Below are 18953 nucleotides of genomic sequence, written 5' to 3' on the forward strand. Positions count from 1 at the left end.
TAAATTGAAAAGAGCGATATCATTGGGGTTGGAGGAAGTGAGATGAACTACATAGTGGGTACCCTATATATAGAAATGCGGTGACCAATCAACATTGGAATCAATTCTTGGGCTGAAATGAATAGTGGGGACTCAAAAATTGTACTACCTCCCAAAATCATGGGGTCTATTACGTGGGGCAACTTTAATTTCTACATTTTTCTAATGAACTTGAAAAATAGGTCAAAACTTAGGAGAATCTTTGGAGCTGAGAACAACTCTAGATTCAACTACTTGTCGTTATTTATTAATCATTTGCAAACCTCAAAATTCCTCATCTGTAAATGCTTATTGTTACTTTGCTTATGTGAAAAAATGTACAATCTTATATATTGTTCATTGACAAAACTAAAAAAGAGATCTGTGATTGTCTCTAAGAAACATGATTTTGGGTTTCTTGCTGATGCCAAATGGTTAATATGGAACATGATATGATGCAATATTTTTATCTCTAGCTATCACAAAGACAAGGCATGCTCTTTGTCTTGCAAGAACCTGTGAATCACAACCCCATGTGATGATTACAAGTTATGAACCAAGTTAATTTGTTCTACCATGTATCAAAATTCTAGACAAATACGACAATTGTGAAACATATTCAACAACCCGGCCTAGTATCCTGGTCACCTATGTGGAATTGGTACAAGCATCAACAAGGTGCAAAATGAATAAAGGATAAAAGACAACATCACATGCAACTATAGAGTATGAGGAGAACATACCATGCTTTGCAGAAAACCCTATCTATTGTTGCCACAATTAGGAGATGCCATTACTTTCAAACCTAGATAGTTATGCTTATTAGTGCCCAAAAGTCTTGGGAACGATAACAACTATTTCAAATCGCTTCTTTTGGAAACAAGATTTTCTGCACTAAACACACAGATCAAAACAAGTAAAACCACAAAAACAATAATGGAAATGTCTAAGCCACAAACAATTCCCAAATTCGAAGTCGTAAACAAAATTTTACCTATTCAAAACACTTGCATCTCTTTGAAATGCCAAATCCTCCTTCTTATTCTAGACCAAAAACTAGTTTTCAAGATGACAAATGCTACATGCAGATAAGATACACTAACATTAATTGGGGCTCTAGAAAGAAAGGTTGCAGCGAAAAGACAACATTAAGACTGCATGGGATAACTGCCTTTATAATTTTCTATGCTATTTAAATATTTACGAAAAATGCATATAAACCCTAGAAAATTAAGTACAAACCAGTTAGAAAAATATAAATAACACATCTTAATTCATTTTTAAAATTAAACATTCCAAACTTTAGATTATCACATTTGTTTTTTATCTTTGAAAAAAAGAAAATACCAATTCAAAATAAACAAAACATAATGCTAACAAATTATTTTTCTAAGCAAAAAATTATATTATTACCCACCTTAACAATTAATTACTAAACTACACATTTATGATAATAAATGCAAGTGATTATTTGTTCTCTTATAAAGTTGCACATATTGAAAAGTAAATTAATATAATGTCTCCTATTTTCAGACCACTAGACCTTCCTTGACTAGATGTAATACATGTCACTAAAAATTCCTTCATTAGACAAATGTGAGGATGATATCAGTACCCATTGCGTACCAAAATGAAATTGCGAGGTGAAATAGTTTATGCATTTTAAAATAAAATATAATTGGAAAATGTAACTTTTCCTTTTAGAATAATAGAACAGAATATATAATATGAGGAACTGCGTAAGCCATAAAACGACAATATAAAACCACAGATGTAGCTGGGTATGGTCTGTATATAACTCTCCGAAATCTCCAGGGCATCCACATATTATCAGGTGCGGCTGCAAAATCACATTCAAATTTTTGCAATATCTGTATAGTTTGTGCAAATAAATATTGCAATTTTCATCATCTATTGAACATGTTTTCATTGTCGTAGAGAAACGCCTCTTAATGTTCTGAGTTTGTTTTCTTTTGCTTAGAAAATTTACTTAATCTAGGGCATGAGATTGTGATCGGGTGGCGTAATATTGAAGTGCCGCACTTATAGCTGCAATCAACCAGTGCAAATGTGAAACTCAGAAACACTATATCTTGTTTAGACACTCCGTCTAATTTCACACTTAGATGTTACTCATTCTTAGGCATTTTTTTTAATTACATCAAGCAGCCGGTTGATATATGGTGCACGATTAGTCGGTCTCATTTGATATATTTCAAGTCTTCCCACCCCTAGATTGCTTGCCCCAATCAAGCACCCAAATCAAATTTGATTAAGATCAGTACACCATTTAATTCCTTGATTCCAAACAAGTTTCAGTGCGTCTTCTTTGAATCTCCATTGCTCTAAACTGTTGTAAACACAATAAGACCAAAAATTATGAAGCACACTGCCTCAATCCTTAATATAAAAGTGTCTAAACCAAACTACACACGCTAGCAATTTGTAAGTACTCTAGTGGGTGAATAATTAGTCAACAAGAGTGCACAATCACTATTATAAGTCAGAACAATGTTCGTCTATGACCCCACATGAGTATCCCTATATGTAGATGAATCTAGATCAGAAATGCCATCATGCATATTGACTACACCAAGGTCTGGTTTAAGGGGTGAATCCGCTAAAGTGGTAACCATAAAATGATGATGTAATTCTTTTGCTACTAAGGAATTGTCTGAGTGTATAGCTTATTTAAGTCCCATTGCCTAGCATGGAGTATCTTTATACGAAGACATTATATCACTGCTAACACCATGTATCAAGGGTGCCATGTCAGGAGGATGAGGATATGTTGCTGCTGTCATTAATGGAATAATCTTATTTATTCCCTTACACCCAATTGGCGTTTTCATCATCAAAGTATGTTTGCATAAACTGTGCTACCACAATTAATGGGTTAACATTTTTGGTAGCTCTCAACACAATTTTGTTTACCTTCATGAGTAAACACAAGCTCCATGTTGAAATCTTGGATCTGTCTTCCAAGAGACTTCAACAATGGTACTTCTACAACTATTTTGGTTCCCTGAATACCAACAACACAGAACTCATCTTCAAATGTATAGTCAGATAATTGTATGCTCAACCTTGGTATTCTTCTCATACAACTCATTTTGGATCCATCTGCCAACATGATGCTTATCTGGAAAAGTCCTCTACTTGCAGTCCCTTCCTAACTACAAAGTCCTCATCAATAAAGTTATGTGTAGCACTGCTGTTCACCATACACACAACTTTCTATCCCTTGACAATCCCTATTAGCATGAGAAGATGATCTCTAGAATCACTAGATGGGGAAACAATAGTACCATGTATTTCGTCATCATGCTCCCTATCCTTATCGCCTGTCTACATGAGGTGGAGGAGCTCTGTATTCATCACAGGCCACCATAACATCATTAGTGACATTTGTCTCCTCTTCCTCTACCTTGGGAATTGCTTCTTCTTCAGTTTGTCTTGGCAAAAATACGGGGTGAAGAGGTTGATCAGATTGTGTGCTCGCTATCTTAATAGCATTAGAGGCCGTTCTACCATGATTTCCATGCCTAGCATCACTTCTGCTATGCTTACTACCAGACCTTGATCTAGTATGGTACATTCTCAGTTGACCCATGGTTGTGATCATATGATTCTAAAATTGTTGTAGCATTTGTTGTTGCTTTTGGGCAAAGGTGTTCAAGAAATCGTTAAGCTGATTATTCAAATCCCTAGGTGGGCTTTCTTCTCCTCTCTCACCCATCTTTGCTTCAGCTGGGTTAATTTCAGCTCCTTCTTGCTGCCCTAACCTACTTTTGGTGTAATATTTATTTGGTCCTACCTCTCCAAGGTGCATAGAATTTGTTCAAGCTGTCTGGTAATGACTCACTTAAAAAAATTATTCAAAGGTAACATGCAACCATCTAGATATCCACCACATTGGCATGCAACTCAAATTCACTAACCAGAACTGCTGGGAAATAACATGCAATGGTAACCTTTGTTATAAACTGCTCTGTCATGTCCCCATTTTGGAGGCAATTTGATTTAATTAATTTAATTAATTAGGTTGTTCAAAATAATGAATATTTTATGAGGATGACTAATTAATTATTTTAATTAAATAAATAAGTGGTATTAAGTTAACTATTTATAAAGTTATCAAATAAATAAATATTAAAAGGTAACTTTATATTTAATTAATTTAATAAAGTGACTTGAATTATAAAATATTTTTTATAAAGTCACTTAATAGATAAAATAAAATAATGTTCTAGAAGTTTCTGGAGAAAGTGGAGAAAAAGAATAAATAGGCACCTCGGGCTTCATTCTAATCATCCAGTTGTTTATTTCTCTCTTGACATCAAATTGTGATTTAGTCACATAGTCTATTGTGGAGCCAAGTGGTTTCAGATAGTCAGTTGATCTTTGGGAACAAAAACTCCCTTGGATTTGCATAACTGAGGAGGTGAAATATCTTTTGAAGGGTTGCACATTTGGAGGTGATACTTCAGTCACTTCAGTTAGGGCATCATTGGGCCTAAGGCCATTTTTCAGCATTTTAGCATTTCAGGAGGCATTTTTAGCAGGGCCGAAATTATTGGAGGTGATTTCTAGCAGGTCCGAAATTATAGGAAGCCATTTTAAAGCAGAACCGAAAAAAGCAAGCCAAAAAAGCAGTCCGAAAAAAGCAGGGCGAAAAATCAGACCCAAATAAAGCAGGTGGAAAAAGCAGTCTGAAAAAGCAGCTCCGAAAAAAGCAATCCGAAAAGCAGTTTGAAAAAGAAAAAATGAAAAAAGCAAATCCGGAAAAAGCAAGTGGAAAAAGCAGATCGGAAAAAAGCAAAGCAGAAGGGGCAGCATTGTAGAAAATTATTACAGCCATCTACAATTAGGTTCTTCACTTCTCATTTGGCATATTTTCTGAGAAATGTAGGTTTTTAGTTGAGTACAAAATATAGCTTCAGCACTTCACTATTTTCATATTGTACTTGTCTTTGTTTGCCATTTAGCATTATTGATATCAAAGGAAGGCTAGGATTTTGCAATTGAAAGAGCATTGTAATTTTTAGACTATCTATATTGCAAACCTAGAGCTTGATGATCAGCTTATTAGTTTGCATGCCAATTGTTTGACAAAATGTCAATTGGCTGTAAGTTCTCTTTTTGGCATAAATAATGTTATAATTTTGCATACTAAGTGTTTATATTAATGCCACTTGGTTGTAAGTGCATTAATGCCATCCTAGGTTGCATCCAAAGTATTTGTCATAATTACTAATTGCTGTAGCTGCATATTGCAAGTAGTTTAAGTCACATATTTGTATTGAATATTGCCAAAATTAGTTGCACATTCATGTTAGGCCGTTGTTTAGACAATCTGGAGTCTTTTGTAAGCATTCTCTTTGATGCAAATCGAAACAAGAGTTATTGCAGCAATCTGAAAAGTTATATCAGTCATATGACCCCTTGTATGCAAAGTGTTTGACAAAATTCTTCGAGCCTTCAATCAGCATTTTAAGGTCGGATTTGAGCAGGGTTATTACAGTGGTATCAGAGCTTGCTTGCAAAGTGTTTGACGAAATGTCAAACCATTGAAGTATAAAATTTTTGGTGTTTGAAGAAGTTATAACCTGTTGGGGTTATTACATGCTCTTAAACTGACATGCAATGATCTGGGTATTCACCAAGTTGTCATGCAATAACATTTAACACACATGCATCTACAAAATTTGGCATGCATTGCTATAACCCCTACAGGCTGACAAGATCACCAACTCTGATATCATTGAAATATCCTAAACTGGTGTAATATCCTTCTGGATATTTTCCCCAAATTTATCTCAAAATAATTTTCAGAATATAAATAGCTAAAATATGCAATATAAACCAGCAAATGAACTAGTATGCTCGTTAAAATTCTCAGTTCCAAACAACTTAAAATTTGCTATTGTATTATAATAACCAATAAATAATAATACAATAATGTAATTTTTTCCAATCTTAAATACAACAAAGATAGTCAGATTGAACACTAAAGATAAGTGTAAGTACAAGTGAGACACTTGAAATGACGTCTCCCACAAACAATGGGTTCTCGTCCATTATTGTCCCGCTTGATGGTTTCCGTCCTCAAAGCTGTTTTTGAAAATGTAAACCGATCTGATATCCAATAACCAAGCATAATTTGAGCATAAGTAAAATGAACTCTTCCTTCTTCTTTAATGACCCAACCTGTGACTCTTCAACTTCCTATTCCTGTCCTTGTCCTTTTGCCAATTCGTCTCTTATTAACCCGTATAATAATGTTAAATTGACCTTAATAATTCTGCATTAAGTTTCCCTTAAGTCAGTATCAATATAAATATGGGTTGGCCTATTAATATTTTGATGTTCTAGAAAAGGGGACATTACAGTCCTCCTTCCTTGAGATTGCTTTCCCTCAAGCAATCATGAGTCCATAAACCAATACTAGGATCCCATATCCATTTGCTAGGAGCTCTATTGCCCATACTGGTAATTCTGAAGTTGGGACCTACCATGCTGTGGTACCAAAATAAAGAAAACAACTCATCTATCACTATGATCCTTGGATCCCATGTCATTGTGAGAGATATTGTTGCTTTTGCCTACTGCACTATTTTGAACACAACTGTGCCAAGTCTCAAATAGCGAAGCAACTCAACATGGTCCACATAATGCATAGTGTGCATCCTGTTAACTCGTGGATCCCAAACCAGTCTATCCATTTGATCCTGAGAAGAGATGTGCATCCTCCTACAATCTCCTCTTTTAAATACCCTGTCACTGTAGTCTTGTGAGCAAGTCCCAACACTAGTATGTACACCTAGGTCCCAAATCCTTCGACCAATCTCATTCTCGTCCTATAAATCGGTAGGATCTTCCTCATCCACTTCAAAAAGTGGATTATCAAAAGTCAAATCACCATCCACCTCAAATAATTGTCAACCAACTAAATGTCTTCTATCTCATCTTGACATTCTAATGGTTCCATCAATCTCTTGGGGCAGCTATCCAAATTGTAAGTTTGCTAAATGCTTTTGAGTTCCTTAATTACTTCTTGGAAAAACTCATGTCTTTCTAGGATCTCCTGTTCCCTCGGTTGTTTGATGGCAACAATCTGATTTTTTGCTTCATGAAGAGCAACCTATGTATTATCCAATGCCTTTTTGAGCAACATTATATTTCAGCAACCTTTAAGATGTAATATCCGTCTGTAAGTAAACATAAATAATTTGATTTCAAAGACTCAAAGGCTACTTTAACCCTTTGTGAATCAGCAACATAAGAATCACTTCCTATTTCCATTTGTCTCTTTTCCATTTGTGCCTTCCTGTAAAGATCCTCATTGGTCTTGTGAGTGTCATCATAGCCTACTAAGGCTGCAACAATCATATCTTCAGGGACTAGCTGATTCGTCAAGACTTGCGATTCGTCAAGACTTGCTTCTCATCCTTATCATTGTGAGGGACATTTTTTTGATTGGTTATCCAAAACATCATTATCCTTGAATACCATCTTTGTTTTGTCCTCTAAAACATTATCATTATAAGTGAGCTGCTGATATTAGAAACACATGATTCATCACACCCCTCAAAGGTGTCATCATATGTTTCAAACTCCCTGTTGGACTGATTTATATTCAAATGAAAGGTTGCTGCAATTTCATTGAACCATTCCTCATGACATGAAGTTTTATAAACTTCTTTAGAAACATCCATCATGCTTTCACATTGGGTATGACTATCCTTAGTGGAACCTTTGTTAAGTTCAATCTCTAAGTCACCGATGTAAAGTTTTAAATATCCCATACCTTTGACAATAGTTGATTTCATGTCATCGCCACTAATTGTATCACTTTGTGGAGGCAAAAAGGTCAAATTCTTATCATCTCTGTTGCTGGTTTGAATATCTTTTGCTGCCTTGTTTTCATTACAAACACAATTTGGTGTCCAAGTTTGCTGACATGTAAAACAAATCTGCTCCCTTCTTGTTTGGTTCTTACTTTTCTTGGGTGTTTCTATAACCTGTAACCCATTGAGATTAATTCATTTTCAGACAGGTGCTCCTTGAGCTTTTCAATTTTTTGCTCAATCAATCTCTTTGAGAACTCATAAGCAATAGGTGACACCATATGCTTCTTCCACCAAATAGTTAGCAAAACTGGTTGCAGTTGTTTGATATATCACCATTTTCATCAAGGATTAAGGAAACAATAGTGTTCATGCAAGCCTTCACATTTTCTAGATGGGATTCTCTGATTTCATCCAAGAAGTGTTGAAACATGTGAAGAATCAAATAGTTACATTCAAGGTCATTTATAATGGTTAATGATCTGACCTTTGTCATAGTTTCTAAGCTCTTAATTCTCTTAGCACAGGCAGGACCTTTGTCATCATGTAACCCTTGTAAGCTCTTCACAATCAGCTGCAAAACTTTCCTCAACACATCATCATTATAGGGTGCTATAGGCACTGTTATCTGTGTGATCTCGGTGAGACATGAAGTCACTGCAAGTCTAACATCTTTATGAGGATGTTCCATAAGCATGTGCTGGACCAAAGCAAGCATTGTGGGCTGCAAAGCCCAATTAAGAAGCCTCCAGTCTGATTATTCAACCATAGATAAATGTGAATCTAATTCTTTTAACTTAGAGAGAACATCATTGGAATTTTTTTCAGACTCTAATTGTAAACCAAAAAGATACAAACAATTGCCTACTTCCTTTTTTTTCTGCAAGTCCCAAAGTTGTTCACCATTAAATGTGTCATTAAACTCTTTTGAGAAAAGATTGCTTCTCCGATTTTCCATGGTACTATTTTATTTTGCAAGGATTTGCACTGCTGGTCACAAAATTTTAACTTCTCCACACAATGTCGGTTTGTTACATAGTTTGCTTGCAATTCAATCACTGAATTTTTTGACCTGATTGGACCACAAGTGAACAAATTTTCTTACCTTTTCCCTAAATCTTGTATATATGCCGTAGATTTTACTAGTAGACAACAATACGAATAAAAGTTTGGACCAGAATTTGAGTAATCCTTTGTTGTCCTATTTGGTAATCCAAACTAGATTTTGCCAGTCACACTGTAACACACTCTGTTTACACAAAAATCATACACTGTTCCTTGTGTTGCTAAACACGTTTATCCAATGTATCTTTGATGCATTCCGTTATCTTAGTTTTAACATCAACTCCATGTTTATCAAGTTTGCACACATGTCTTGCTTTTTCGAGCTAAAGTCAACTTCAAGCTTTCTGTATCCTCTCTTCTCTAGTAGCTTGCCCGATCATTGCTTACAAATTTAAAACTATTGGTTGCTAAAAAATTGATCACTTCTAGAATCCTTATATGGATGTTTCTTCTTTTGTATAATGTTCAACTGGGGATATTTAAATGACAAGAATAGTCAAACAATAACCAATAAGGATTTCTTACTGGAGGTTAACCATTCTCCATTTGTAGTCTTTAGCATTGTAATAAGCAACTCCGGTGTAAGATGCTCTAATATGAATTGCAGACATTGATAACTTATTTAGGGTATTAGGGTATTCTCAGATAAGGCATTTGGATGCAGAGTAGTAACTCTGGATTTTTTAATGAGCACATACGACACTACTTGATCATACCTCCAAGCGTGAACCATTTGCTTATTTTAATACTCTCCTTTGGGTCAAATATTGATGTGTAACTCATCCACAAAACCACTTCTTATTCAATCATTACACTTGTCTACACAACCTCTCTGATCCCAGTGAGATAATGCATAACTTCAAACACACACGTTCTTCAGTAAAATTTGAAACTAATCATTTGTGCACACCAATGTTCACCTTATCCAACATCAATTTGCACAACAATTACTCTGCCTCTTAGCATCTACCAATCTCCATACAATTGCATTTGCAAATTTTAAGCTCGTCTGATATTAAAACCCCCAAAATTTGAAACCATATAATAGCTAAGCTCAATTCCAAATAGCATTCTTGACACACAATCTCTTTATATATAATCCATGACAAACTCAAGGAGCTTTATAGTTTTTGTAACGACATTGGAATAATTAAATGGTTCATTGTTGTTTGAACTTCCATGATACCAACAACAACGCCAACATCGATTGCTAATGAATTTCGATAACACCAGAAGCCGTCTAGAAATAAGTTCACGTCTGTCATTTTCTAAATATAAGACTTGCTAGGCACACAAGCTCCTCCCAATTCAGTCAGAATGTAACGTTGAAACTAGGAATCCCGTCTGTTCCAGTTGCTCATCACTAAAATTCCTTCATAACTCCTCTCCTAATGTTTGAAAGTGCAGGAAAGAGCAGCTTGTCTGTATTTGTCCACTCCAGACAAGATATGTAATGTTGCAAAATTTTGCTTGCTTGTGCACCATAGGAAATATTCCTTCCACTATTAACATTTTTACAACCATAAATAGATTGCTCATACCAATTGATCTTTTATTCATTTCCTGTTTCCCATATGCATTGACAAAATTAATCCTTTATTAACTTACCATCCACGATAACGTTTGAAATTTAAACTTCAACCATAGAATATACATCTTTGCGAATAACTCCTTTGTCTCCAAAGACTTACGAACTCATATAGTTTTGGTTACAATTCAAGATGGAATACTTGTTACAAGCACCCCTAAGCTATGATTACTTCACTTTAATTGTGCGCTACATATTACCATTAACCTTTTACTTTGAGGCTTCACCCCTACCCGAACATCTTGCGGAATAAAGTCACCTAGTGTTTTAGTACTTCATTCCTGCTCCCCTGAGTAGTGACAATAACATCATAGAAAAACACCAATCCTTTTTTTGATGCAGTTGTATTAGGGACTGTTTGAAGGAAGCCACACTTTTGATTGCCAAATATATTTGCACACACCGTAGTATGAAATGGAGTGATGACCAATATTTCCATGATGTAATGCCTAAATGAATCAATTGTTTATTATATATATTTTTTCCTTTGGCCCCCAAAATGGATAACCCATGTCTCCAGTTAGTTACCAAGGCACTTAATTCCAAACATCCCCCTTCTGTCTGTGTAACAATAAGCGTGCAAGGAAAACACATTGTCTACTTCAACTCATGTCATTGCAACATCCATGAATGATTTATTCATCTCCCTTTTAATTCGAAGACTCACAAAATATATTGTTGAGAGCCTAGAGTAAAGAATAGTTTGGAATTCACATATATTCGAGTGACCCAAAGTATTTATGAAAGCCCTTACAAGAAGGTGAACCTGCTTTGCATTTGCCAGTCGACGAGGGAATCACTGGGAATTGATTGTAAGTTTTATGTGGATATTATCCTCCCAAAACTTTGGTCTACAAAGTAAATTATTCTTGCCAAAAATAATCGTCTCTTTAGGAGCTAGAGGGTCCAAGGTTTTAAAATGCAATTCTCCCCTTCAAAATATTAATATTTCCAACCCCCAACAATGGTTGCCGCTACAGATTTGAGATTTATATTCTTATTGCAATCACAACAGAAATAATAGGAATGTATAGCAATCACCATCAATATATTATCAAATCTGGGCTCACGCATTGCCCTTCAACACTAAAATGTTTTCTTTCAAAAGTCTGATAAAATCTCCTAGGCTCTAATCAAGGAATATATTGCCTCAGTATGCATAGTTTAAACCTTTTTTTCACATTAGATGAATCTTGAACCTGTTTAATGAAACCTCGTGGTCATTTAAACTCATTCTTCCCTATGAGATCTGTCACTTGTTTTGTATTAAAAGCTCTAATTATACCCAACATGATGGCAGGTTCAATGCTCCGATACCACTGTAATATCCTTCTGGATATTTTTTCCAAATTTATCTCAAAAATAATTTTCAGAATATCAACAACAAACTATGCAATATAAACCAACAAATGAACCAGTATGCTCATTAAAATTCTCAGTTCCAAACAAGTTCACATTTGCTATTGTATTATAATAACCAACAATACAATAATGTAATGTTTTACAATCTTAAATACAACAAAGACAATCAAATTGGACAATAAAGATAAGTACAAGTACAAGTTAGACACTTGAAATGAAGTCTCCCACAAACATTGGGTCCTTGTTCATCATTGTCCGGTTAGAGGGTTTCCGTCCTCAAAGCTGTTTCTGAAATTGAAAGCAACTTGCTTTCAAGTTTCTCTAAGCGAAAATTGCTTTGAAATCCAATAACCAAGCATAATCCAAGCAGAAGTAAAATGAACTCTTCCTTGTTCTTTTAAGGACCTAACATGTGACTCTTTAGCTTCCTATTCTTGTCCTTGTCCTTTTGCCAATTTGTCTCTTCTTAATCCCTTTAATAATATTAAACTGACTTTAATAATTCTGCATTAAATCTCCCTTAAGTCAATATTAATATTGTTAAAGTTTTATGTTCAGAAATTAGATAACCAACATAAGAAAATTAAATAAAATTCATAGAAAACACAAATGATTTATCCTGGGAAAACCATTCCACTTGAAGGGAAGAACCCAGCCACACCTGCAAAATATCTCTTTTGTTGATCATAAAAATGAAAAATGAGTACAAGGCTTTACACTTAACCAAACACTCATATAAATAGATTGCATAAGATTCTTCATCTTACACATGAAGGTCTTTGTGAGTCCCAAAAATAAGACCCTTCAAATTTCCACATATTCAACACTTTGCATGCCTCTTCGCATGACGTATGACACGTGTCTTTTGCATAATATTAACTTCAATATAATCACAAATATCTCTTTCAGCCGAAGATGACCATAACGTTCATAACAAACTTATTTCTATCAAATCATAAAGATCTCTATCACAACTACAAACTTCAGCGCTGCTTTAAAAGCAAGAGCGAGATCTTTAGTCAAGCATGCACACATAGCTGCAACCAAAGATGATAAATTCACATATGTTACTTCATAGGCACATAGAATGAAGTCATGCTCATGACTTTCACCATGCTTGCTTGTAGAGGGTGGAACAAAGACATTTATTTCAAAATCTTCTCCCAGATAAGGATACATTTTCACCATGCCTACTCGCAAAGGGTGATCCACGTACCTACTTGCAGAGGATGGAATGAGGGCTTTCACCTCAGACTTCTCCCAGATAAGATAAGATAATGATATTAATGTCCAAATGAAGACCCAAAAAGATCTATGGGACTGAAAAGATTACAGCAATAAAGCAAACCCCAGGAGGAGCATACAAAGATGTCCGAACAAAGCAAAAACAGCCAAGAAATAACAATAAAGAACAAAGACAAAGAAAGTGCTAGGGATCTTTCTTGGGCGAGAAGAAATCTGTCACGGAATGAAACAATTGCTGATGCGAAGAAGCACTACCCTGTCTCTGTCCACTCCTAGAAGAGCGTCGCTAGTGCATGTAGTCAGAACGAGATCTGACACATTTGGAGAGCCCATTAGCCTGAATAGAGCTGGAAGATCTTTTCACACCACGCAAAGGGGATAGTGGCGTGAAAAAGGCAGTAATGAGTTGAGTAGATGAGTGCCAGTGAGGAAGTAGTGACTGGATCATGCTATCACGGAGCATGGTGGCCTCATGAATATAAAGAGCAAGACATCTCTAGTCATAGTAGCTGAAAAAGTCATGTATAGAAGAGCAATCTCTGAACAAACAAAAGAATCTACCTCTAATCTCATATTAGATGGGGCATCGAAAAAGGAAATGAGCTTCATTCTCCACCTCCCCCAAAGTATAGAGCAAATAGATCCGCTCCCCACAATCAATATGATGATCAGTTGAGCATGAAGATGGTGGGAACCAACTCTGAAAGAACCTAAAGAGATCCGCAAGGCATGGGACCACCTTTGTAAAAGATAGCAAGGACGAGTAATGATCCATCAGATATCTCAAGAAAGTGCTCCACATAAAAAGACATATGTGGGCGCAACCCACTAGGAGGGTTAACCCAGGTAGTAGAAATGTAAAGTCTATAGATATCAAGACGAACATGCTCATTCAGCTCTTGTCGAGAGGGGAGAAGATGAGTAGGGGAATCCAAAGAGAACTGAAAAGGAGGGAGATGATCCATGCAAATCCCGATCGAACTCAGCAGAGAAGAAACCTGTGCATACCAACAACGCACGTGAGAACTAGAACCAGACTCAGTGGAAACAGAAGAACAGTAAGCCGAGTAGGAGTAGCGGTTCCGATCCGTAGTAGTATCAGCAAACCCACGAAGATGATGAAGGAACCAAACCAAGTCAAAAATGGCCGCGAGTCTGAAAGAATGAGCAAACTCAGCTAAAATGATACTATGAGGAATGAACCTGTGACATTTGATGATGCACCTTAAGAACAAAGTCTAAATCCGCTCGACCGAGGCCCAGTTAGAGCTAAGAAGAGAAGGGCTCCAAACCACAGAACCGTAAAGGATAGTCGGCCGCACCAAAACGTCTAAGAGGGATAGCTTAGACGAGGTCTCTTGAAAGTGATGCCTGAAACACTGTTTCTCAAGCAAAGCAAGAGAACCCATACCCTTATTAACTCTGGGCTGAATAGCTGGTCTCATACTGAAACGTGGACCAGAAAACATGACCCCCAAATAGGTGTAGGATGAAGAAATCTCAATCTCCTGACCCTAAAAAAGTGAAGATGAGAGGTCTTTAAACAGTTAAAGACCATGATCCGAGTCTTACCCAAGTTAACTACCAGTTGTCTTTGATCACAAAATAAAGCCAGACCATCAAGAAGTCTCTGCAATCGGTCTGGAGAAGAAGCAAGGAGAACCACATCATCCGCAAAAAGGAGGATAGAAATCAGAACTTGATGAAGATAGCAGCCATCACCTGGGAGCAAGGACTTTAGGAGAAACTCCTCAAGCTCATCAATATACAGCCCAAATAAAGTAGGAGATAGAGGACAACCCTGCTTAACCCCAATAGTGCTATGGATCGGATCCGAGAAGCCCTCTAGAGTCCGAAATCTGCCAACAACAGTCTCAAATAGTCTCATGATAGCGATACGAAGCATCTTAGAGATACCAATCTCTCAAAGTCTATCAAACAGGGCCACCCTAGGAACAGAATCGAAAGCTTTGAGAAAATCAACAAAGCAACAATAGACCTTCTCAGATCTGTGTCTAGCTTCCTCAATAATAGCCCGTAAAGTGAAGATATGGTCCATAGTTTGATACTCAACACGAAAACCGGCTTGCCCTCTAGCCCTACCACCAATCCTGTCGAGCTCCGCAGAAAGCATAGCATTAAGAGCTGTCACATACAGTTTGGCAAAAGTATGCCCAATAATGATGGTTCTGTAGTTCCTTGGATCGGAGATAGGGCCAGTCTTGTGAATGGGAAAGATCAAATGTCTAGACCAGGACGTCGAAAACCTAGTGTGAATCATTCGATTAAAAAGAATAGAGAGATAGGGCTCAGAGAAGAATGCATATCCACCATGCCTACTCGCAGAGGGTGGTCCACTGTACCTACTTGTAGAGGGTGGAACGAGGGCTTTCACCTCAAACTTCTCCAAGAGAAGAATGCATTAATAAGTTAGATTTTCTCTTAACAGAGACTCTTTCTCAATAGGGACAACTTTAATCACCAAAATAAGATTGTTGACTATTGCATAAACTTACAAAGTGTTGGACATCTCCCTCTATCACGTAACTTCTCTCTGAGGTTGAATAGTCTCTCACTCTAAATATGATCTTCCCTTTTTAATGAAGATAATGTGCCACCAAGATTGCAAACAATGTTATAAAATCTATCACTATCCCATTGCACCCTGCAACTAGGAGATATTTATAACAACTCATAAGAACCACTTATCATAGAGATCAAAGTAAAGATATACTTTTTTTTCCCAGAAAGATACATAAATCATAGAATACTTCATAGAATACTTATCCTTTTAAAGTCTGATCTCAACTCACATGCATACAAAATGCAGCCCAACATTCATATGAACAAAATGTGTTACCATTAAGAAAATGAGATCTCATAGAATAACCTCACGAAACATACCAAAACCCCTTATGATTGATGCTAATATTTAATTCATTATTTGAGTAAAATTCTACACATAGTGTAGCTTATGAAGCCTTCCCCTAAGGATCATTGTCGTTGCATCCCTTATTCATTATGTTAACATTACTTTATAAATGTAAATTTTAAAACCATACTATATGTAGTCAAAATTCAAAACTTATCTCCATGCTAGTGACATTCAACAGTGGTAGTCATCTCTAATACAATCGTTAGCAGCTCACACATATAAATAACTTTGATCATTACAAGTAGAGGAAAGCTCCCTCTAGAGCCAAGACATCCCCCTCTCCCTCTGAATCAACATTCTCAACTTATTGCTTATGGGTACATCCTACAACCAAGAGTGGCTGACAATGCACATACGAAAGCGATTTTGTCTCGTGCCTTTATAGCCAATGCATCAATAATAAAATTATGCATTATTCCTAGTGAAATAAAATAAAATACTTATCTCCTTGATTGCTTAATCTCAACATGCACATAGATATAAAAGAGATTTTGACTTATGCCAATATAGTCATTACAGATATAAAAGAGATTTTGACTTATGCCTGTTGCATATCTTGAATATAATTATTCATATTTCTTGCAGCCCTTGCTTATTGATTAACCAAGAATTTCACCATGAATAAGATATATGGACACATGAACAGTTTTGCCAGTGTTACGTCATCCCCATTGCCCATGATTTCTGTCTTTTGCCTTCTTAAATCACATCATCAACATCTTCTAGGCATACACAAATTCCTTCCAATTATGTGGAATGCATCCATGCCCATTTCATTCCCCTGCTAAATAGAAATATAGCTCGATAGTCTTTTTCCCAGTCTAATGACAAAAGATATAGATTAGATAAAACGTTCTTGAAAGCAACCCTCATTGGCTGTTGCACAGAATATTACAATCAAAATAAGACAAAATGAAATGTCTCCAAGACACGATACAGGAAATATTACTTCAATTGCTGAAAGAAGTTGAAGAATCTCATTTCAGTAATCATTGGTCAAAATCAATGCACACAATACTTCACCGCTTATTGAAAGTTAACATGCAAACATTACAGGATGAATGAGAGTGTTATAGAAAGAGGCTTTTACCGGTCATTAAAGAAGGTATCGATGCCAACTAAAAACACATGATACAATAACAAGTGAAAGGAAATTCTCACCAAGATAAATGCCGATACTAGTACCGGATTTTGTTGTAGGAAATTTTAAGTGCATGAGTGAGACGAGGTCGATTATAAGATTCCACATTAGACTTTATGTGATCTACTTCAGTTTTGAAAGGAGCATCTCGATTGGATTTGACCATTGTCGTCGATTTTGAAAAAGTATTACTCCTCATGCTGGGGCTCCTCCAAGTCTATAGAATTTGCTAGCATTTATTAAAACTCCACCATAACTCTTTTCCTGCTCTATTGATATTGCCATGCGTGCATACACTCCGACAAAATCATAGGATGCAATCTTATCTTTTGTCGAAAGAAGCATGGTCTTTCCGTAATATATTTTGATATCTCTTGATGCTTCGGGTGATGAAGAAATAAAATAAATTATCCCCTGCAAAGTGGCTCATAAACAAGGAATAAAAACAATTAGAATTATGCAATACCAAGAATGGATTGATGAGAAATTAAAAACCGAAACATGGGATAAGTTCCTGATAAGGATTGCCAGAGCTTAGAATGAGTTTGGTAGAAGGTTTCCATGTCCAAAATTTGCAAAACATAGAGTCTCCATCCATTCTCTAAGACCTAATCAACCTTAGCTTAGGCCAATATTCGTCCAACACCATTGAAACTTTAGATTCCCACGACATCTCCAGTCGTGTTTCTACAACGCTTGCTCCCTCTCAATAATTTGTCATAGATGCTCCTGACAAAATGAATGTTCTAGCGAATGCAACATGAGACAATACCAAAGAATGAACACGAACCCCCAAGCATCCTTTTGATAACATATATAAAAGCCCGAGCCCAAACTATAATAACCATCGCTGAAGACAATAAACTGCAATCATTCCCATCGATACTCAAACACGGCTGAACAAATACAAAATGAAGAACAAGAGATACTTCCTTGATGCTAATATCTAGCCTGCTTCTAATACCATTTTAAAGTTATATGTCTAGAAATTAGATAACTAGCATAAGAAAAATAAATAAAAGGTATAGAAGATACAAACGATTTATCCTGGGAAAACCCTTCCACTTGAAGAGAAAACCCAACCACCAGCAAAATATCTCTTTTATTGATCATAAAAATGAAAAATGAGTACAAGGATTTACACTTACTTCATTACAATATACAAAGCAATCATATAAATAGATTGCATAAGACTCTTCATCTTACACATGAAAGTCTCCTGGAGTCCCAAAAATAAGACCCTTCAAATTTTCACATATTCAACACTTTGCATGCCTCTTCACATGACATAGGACACGTGTCTTTTGCATAATATTAACTTTAATATAAACACAAATATCTCTTTCAGCTGAAGATGACCATAATGGTCATAAGATACATATTTCTATTAGAGATAAAGATCTCTATTGCTGCTACAAACTTCAACAAATATAAATATGGGTTGACCTATTAATACTCTAATGTCCCAGAAAAGGTGACATTTCAACTAGGATATCGTGTGAAATCTGATTTGGGTTTTCAATCCTTGACATGTTTTGCTTCATTTCATTACAAAGTTACAACGTGCAAAGAAAAGGATATAGATTTCCAAGGAAATAAGTGATTTCAAATACAAATTTATTGAAAATAAGCATGGCTGTTACATCACTATACTGCTGTTAAAATGCCGGAACATGCAACATACCTACATGTTTCAATTCCAATATCATCAAGCCCATGTGACATATGATCATTTGTAACATACAGAAG

At 36.0% G+C, this 18953-nt stretch overlaps 1 pseudogene across 1 annotated transcript in view; it reads left to right on the forward strand.

Annotated features, from left to right (window-relative positions):
• The first annotated feature begins 1771 nt into the window (after nt 1-1771).
• The window catches only part of LOC149557255 (uridine/cytidine kinase UKL1, chloroplastic-like), a 200238-nt pseudogene continuing 183056 nt past the window's right edge, over nt 1772-18953 (forward strand). The window contains exon 1 of the transcript XR_016364861.1: nt 1772-1852. The product of XR_016364861.1 is annotated as a uridine/cytidine kinase UKL1, chloroplastic-like (transcript). The remainder of the gene's footprint in view (nt 1853-18953) is intronic.

This window comes from Cupressus sempervirens, chromosome 5 (genome assembly GCF_028749045.1).
Source record: "Cupressus sempervirens isolate cs-2001-9-10 chromosome 5, ASM2874904v1, whole genome shotgun sequence".
In the NCBI taxonomy this organism is placed as follows: domain Eukaryota; kingdom Viridiplantae; phylum Streptophyta; class Pinopsida; order Cupressales; family Cupressaceae; genus Cupressus; species Cupressus sempervirens.